Here is a 6,399-nt window from a genome sequence, read left to right on the forward strand (position 1 = left end):
TCTGCTGAGTCTAACCCCCTGCGCCCGAAGAGGAAGGCAGATAGAGGGAAGGCTCAATTGGGGTAGCCCTCCAAGAAGGCGAAAGTAGACAAGTCCTTAGAGCTTTTGCACTTGGTGTCATCAATCAGGTCTAGTTCCACCGCAGTGACCTTCTGGGAGCCCCGTTTGTTTGATGGCATTCCTGATGATGTCATTCCCGAGGGTGATGCTCTCGACCTATTCCCTTCGAAGGAGACGAAAACTTTACAAGTTACTCCTCTATACATTCGGCCTCGGGAGTCTGGGGAGCCAGCTGCTATTCGGAATAAAGCTCATGATATCCCTTCTTCCGAGACTAGCCCTCCGAGTCCTCCTGTTGGACCCTCAAACCAGGAACCTGTGTATCGAGGGTAGCTGTTGAGAGGGCATTTCGAAAGGAACTTGCCCTTGATCAGATCGTTGGCCAAAGGTTTGAGTGGACATCCTCTGATTGCGATTACCAAGATGTTGCCGGCAAACTATACTCGGGGAAAGGGTCGGCTTACTCCTAATATGTTTGTGGACAAATTGGTCCATTGTCATTATTCGGTAAGTTGCGCATGTCCTTTTCCTTTTAATTGCAATGTCTGACATGATCTTGTTTGTGCAGTCTTCTATTCTTATTGCTAGCTGGTATAAAGAGTTCCAAGAGGGTGTGTGGTAATATGCCGACGAAAGAGTTGAGCTTCGAGAGTTGGTTCAAAAGCTGAGCTATCGGCAAGAGGCTTCCAGCTCACAAGAGATTCATGGTTCGACTTCCAATTCAGAAGTGGAGAATCTTCGTCTTTTGCTAGCCGCAAAAGATCAGGAACTTCTTGAGAGCAAGCAGAAGCATTCTGAGTTGGAGACTGCTAACATGCATCTTCAGGAGCTTGTGGACCATGCCAAGGAAGTGGACGCCAATGTTCATCAAGCCACTACAGAGCACTTTAAAGTTGTGGAAGAGCTTCATTAGATTCGGACTTCCGAGGAGGTTTTATGAAAACTTTCCGAGACACTTGAGGCTCAACTATCCCAATCAGAGGATGCTCGTGAGAAGGTTGAAGCAGATTTGAAGGCTTCTCGAGACAGGTGTGGCCGATTCCGTCAAAGGTACCTTTATTGGAAAGCTAAGGCAACTGGTTATTTTTGTGGAGTTGTCTTTCATTCCTTCTCTCTGAGACTTGCTCTGGGCGCGAGGCTCCCATTGGGGCTTCGAGAATTGTCGTTACTTGATCATCAACCGGGAGTGATTTGATATTGACCCGGCCACAGTGAATTCTGACTTCTTGTCCATCCCGGCCAATGCCATTGACGAGCTGGTTGATACTGGCAGAGATCTGATTCCAGATGCTCCAGAAGTTAACACATACAGGTTCCGACCAGAAGTTAACTTACCCCCAAACCTCTTGGTCCCAAGATTGTCATAGGCGATCCTGATGATGTTGGAGTGTTGTGCCAAATACTACCTAAATTAATAGATAATATTTAGTACGTTTTAACTCGCAAGTGCACAAGATCAAAACAATAGTATAGTGCAGCAAATACGAGATCGATCCCACGAGGATTGTTAAATTTTGCTTAAAATAAATTCCTTAAGTGAAACAAAACAAATATTGATTTTGATTTGATAATAATAAAAAGGTAGGGCTTTGATATCCACCACTAATTATATTTAGATAATATAACAATATGCTAGTGCTTTGATCATGTTATGTATATCTAATGTTTGTCAACCTAAGAGCTTGGGTGTATACTCCTTAAACTATGGATTTTCTTAAGCAACGAGTTAGGCATGGGTGTATACTCTAACTCCTTTCTTTCTCAAAGGATTTAGTATGGGTGTATACTAAGTTGTTCTTTAAGAAAGCATGATTGTATGGAAATCGACAACCACATAAGGCCTAGGGCATTGGTGTATACTCCCGGTTCCCCATGTTGATTAACCCAAGAACCCGGTGTGGATTTCTTTTATTACTTTTATTAAACCCAGGACTCGGTCATCCAAATTGATTTAACTAACTAGTCCATACCACATGCATATGTTGATCAGGGAAACACATATGAGGAATTCATGAAAGCAGGAATTAATCAAGTTAAATATCACAACATGATCATCACAAAGGCGCCAATATTGAATATTAACTACATATAACTAGGGCTTCAATCTAGCCCTACTAAGTAAATTAGTTACACATGAGTTTGGTGTTAAACATCGTCATAAAATAAAAAGAAAGGAAAAGAATAATCCCAAAACTTGAACTTGAAGAGCTCCAATTCTTCTCCTCCTCCCAGAGCTAAATTTCGCAGCAATAATTACTGGTAGAGTTTGATTATCTCCTAGATAGGCATACTTCAAGTGTGAAAGTAGCTACTTTAATTCCAAGATGGGTGCCTAGACACAAGAAGGAACAAGAGTTGTCATGTTCGGTGTAAGAGTCTCAAAAGGGGGTTTATACCTACCTTAATGAAATGGTGACACCTCAAGAGAGTGCACAATTTCAATGATATCATCACTTATGTCTGCAGCTTTGATTCAATGTCTTGCCTTGTGAAACTGTGAGTAAGGGTTTCCTACACTGGATTAGTATGATGGACCTGAAATATTTTCTCAATAGCAGTTTGGTTTAAACAGACACTAAGACAATTCAGATCATCTTGGGATAATTTTAGTGCATAAAAAATTTTGAATTCTATTTTCTCCCCATTTACCTTCATACTTACAATTCCCTTTTTTATGCAGATTTTTGTGTCTACGCTCCTCATGAAAGGTCTCCCCAAGATAATAGATAAGGATAGAAGCATAGGGGATTCTTCCATGTCTAAAACAATGAAATCAGCTGGTAATATAAATTGATTTACCTTTGCCAGTACATCCTTCAAGATGCCTCTCGGTCTTATAATGCTTTTGTCTGCCAGTTGTAAGGTGATCAAGGTTGATTGTAACTCCCCCAAACCCAATGTTACATACACAAACAAGTTGATGCCCGCCTCAGATCCAACAGTGCATGCTCAAATGACTGGTCACCTATCTTGCAAGGGATAGTGAAACTACCCGGATCTTTCAACTTGGGACGCAACTTTCTCAACAATACTGCACTTACTTCTTCTGTCAAAAACACTTTCTCATGATCCTAAAACTTCATTTTATGAGTACAACAATCCTTTAAAAATTTAGCATAAGTAGGAATTTGTTGAATTGCTTCTAGTAAAGGAATGTTTAGTTCGACCTTTCTTAAAGTTTCAAAGATATCCAGAAGTTGTTTTTCTTTCTTTGGTTTTACTAACCTCTAAGGGAAGGGTGGTGCATTCACCTTCTCCTTTTCACTTACCTTGGAGGCTGAAGCTCCAATTGAAGGATCTTGTACTATCTCTTTTTGTCCCACCTTGTTGTCCACACTCCTACCACTCCTGAGAGTTGTCACAGCCTCGAGTTGCTCTTGACTTCCTGATATAGTATGAACTCGGTTGTCATCCCTCTTTTCTTCACACAGTTCTTTAGCCAGGTTCTCTACTTGATCATTCAATCTTTGGATGACTTGACTGGCTGTTACTTCCAGTGTCTGAATGGTTTGACTTGTCTGAGCATTAGTCTGCTGTTTCATGGACAAAAACTGAATCACAGCCTCTCCAATGTCATTCCTTTTGGACTCCTGATCTGCAATTTCAAACATGGAACATGTCTCAGTGGTGTGGTCACAGTGAGAACATATATCACATACCTTGAATTGTGCACTTTGTTGAATAAGGGGGGTGTGATGACTCGTCAAGGCTTTTACTAGCATGTTCAGCTTCCTTTCTATGGTGGCCATTTGAGTTTGAACTCCACTATTTGTGTCTTCTTCATGCATGCTCTTACCTCTTAGTCCTTGCCTCCCTCTGGGTGAGAATTGTTGAGAGTTCTCACATATGGTCTCAAAGAGTGCCACAGCTTCTTTACTATTCTTCTCCATCAACATGCCATCACAAGCTAAATCTGCATGACCTTCATTGGCATTACTTCAACCTTCATAGAAAGCTTGTACCTGATCGTCTTGAGATAAGTTATAATGTGGCCAACTGAGAAGTAGCTTATTGAAGTGCTCCCATGCTTCAAAGAAAAGGTCTTCATCTTTTTGTTGGAAGGTTTGAATCTCCCTTCTCAATTTCATTGTTTTTTGGGTTGGAAAAAATTTCTTCAAGAACTTTGTGGCCATCTCTTCCCATTTATGGATAGATCCTGCAGTCAAGGAATTCCACCAGAGTTTAGCATTATCTTTCAAGGAAAAAGGGAAAAGAATTAACCTGATTCCTTCTGCGGTTAAACCCTGGACATTCTGAGTTTTGAAGAGATCAAAAAAGTCTCGAATGTGCAAGTATGGATTATCAGAAGGTGTGCCTCTATAGTGTGGAATCAATTTGAGCAGATGTGGAGATAAGTCAAAGTTGCTCTGTCCAATTGGCTGGAAGTCAATGCATGATGGTTGATCGAGATTTTGTGGCATAAAGGCATTTTTCATGGGCTTTACACACTGGTGGATTTTCTTCCATTCTTTCTTCAATCTTGAATTCTTCTTCCATTCGGGGTTGTCTCTTTGCATTCATCGGATGCTACGTTCAATTTTTGGATTGTATGGAATGATGGCTAAATTTTGAGACAGCCGACCCTGCATGATAGCAATTTAAAAAGAAAATCAGTTTTTTTGTGATTTTACAGTAGCTTTGGTGCTGCTACCAGAACTGCTCTCGAGCACCGGGTTCTTGTGCTCGATCGCAGTGATGCGTTCACTGCCTCTGGAACGAGTGCTTGTTGTGCACTGGTGCCTACGAGTATGCTCTATCGCAGTAGACTCACGATCGATTGTGCTACTGCAACACAAAACCGCACTTGAAAACAGAGAGCAGGAAACAAAAACAAAGTAAAAAATAAAAATAAATTAAACTTTAAAGGAAAATAACTCAAAATAAAATTAAATAATCCCCGACAATGGCACCAAAAACTTGTTGTGCCAAATACTTATCTAAATTAATAGGCACATACTCGGTACGTTTTACTTCCAAGTGCACAAGATAAAAACGTGAGTATAGAGTGCAAGTACGAGATCATTCCCACGAGAATTGTCGTTTTTATTTAGAGTTGATTTTCCAATTTAAATTGTCAAATTGTCACAAATTTGCAATGGTGAAAAGATATAAAAATAATGAAAAGGTTAGGGTTTTGACATCCACCACAAATCATACTAATTAAGATAATATTAGGCCACTATTCCAATCATATGGTATATTTAGTGCTTGTCAACCTACGGGTAAGGTATCTACTTCTTAAGCTATTGATCTCCCTAAGAAATGAATTAGGCATGATAGCCACTCGAATTCGTTTCTACTCTAAAGGATTTAGCATGATATCTACTAAGTTGTTCTTTAGGGAAACATAATTCTATGCAGATCGACAAACACATGAGTCCTAGGGCATGGTATCTACTCCTAATTCCCATGTTGGTTAAGCCAAGAACCTATGGTGAGGTTCTTTTGCCATTTTATTAAGCCCAAGATTCGGTCATCTAAATTAACATAATTAATAGATTCCAAACACATGCAAATAATGATGAGGCACATTCACATGGGGAATTCAAATCACATAGACATAATCAATTAAATTAATACACTATGATTGAAACAAGGCACTAGTATTAAATTAAAAAAAGGCATGATTAGGGCTTCAATCTACCCCTAACAATAAGTTTAGTTACACATAGTGAAACTAAAACATAAAAAAAAAAGGAAAGAAGAAACCGGAAAACGCTTCTTGAAGTAGCCTCCAATTTCTCTCTCTGGAATTTTCTATATTTTCTAAAAGACCCAGAGGTCTATTTATAGGCTTTAGAAAGACCTGGAAACCCTAGAAAACCTAATAAAATCGGAGAACAAAACCCTAGTCCAATTAGAGTTGGGAAAACCTAATTTTAAGTGTCTTTCCACATCTGGGTCACCCGAGTGCACTCGATCGCCATGCCTTGCGCTCGAGCACTGATGCGCTCAAGCCTAAGTGTGGTGCAGTCGATCCGAACTCCAGCTTTCCTCAAAATTGGCCCTTGATGCCAAAAACTTCTAGAAATGCTTCATTTTCCTTCAAACTCCTAAAAATAGACAAAAACACGAAAATGAAGTAAAACAACATAAAATAGCACAACTAAAGGATTAACATCATAAATTAAGAGGCTAAAATATGTATATTTTAGCACTTAACACCCCCTACCTGTCAGGCGTACGCCTTCCTTGCCCTTCCTGACTCACCTCCCCCAGGAAATCCACCTATTATGGTGTGGATTTCTAGGATATTTGCTTTGTTTTAAGGCTCTCGGGTTGGGCAAGTATGCTCTCTTCTGGGCTCCTCTCGCCATCCTATGTTCTCCCAAGGATATC

General features: G+C 40.1%; 1 non-coding gene across 1 annotated transcript; it reads left to right on the plus strand.

The window, feature by feature from the left end:
- Positions 1 to 4,038: 4,038 nt before the first annotated feature.
- LOC132168284 (small nucleolar RNA R71) lies at positions 4,039 to 4,145 on the plus strand. The gene has a single exon (XR_009438802.1). It is a non-coding gene; the product is annotated as a small nucleolar RNA R71 (small nucleolar RNA).
- Positions 4,146 to 6,399: the final 2,254 nt, after the last annotated feature.

Source organism: Corylus avellana, chromosome 2, assembly GCF_965113065.1.
Source record: "Corylus avellana chromosome 2, dhCorAvel1.hap1.2, whole genome shotgun sequence".
Classification (NCBI taxonomy): Eukaryota; Viridiplantae; Streptophyta; class Magnoliopsida; order Fagales; family Betulaceae; genus Corylus; species Corylus avellana.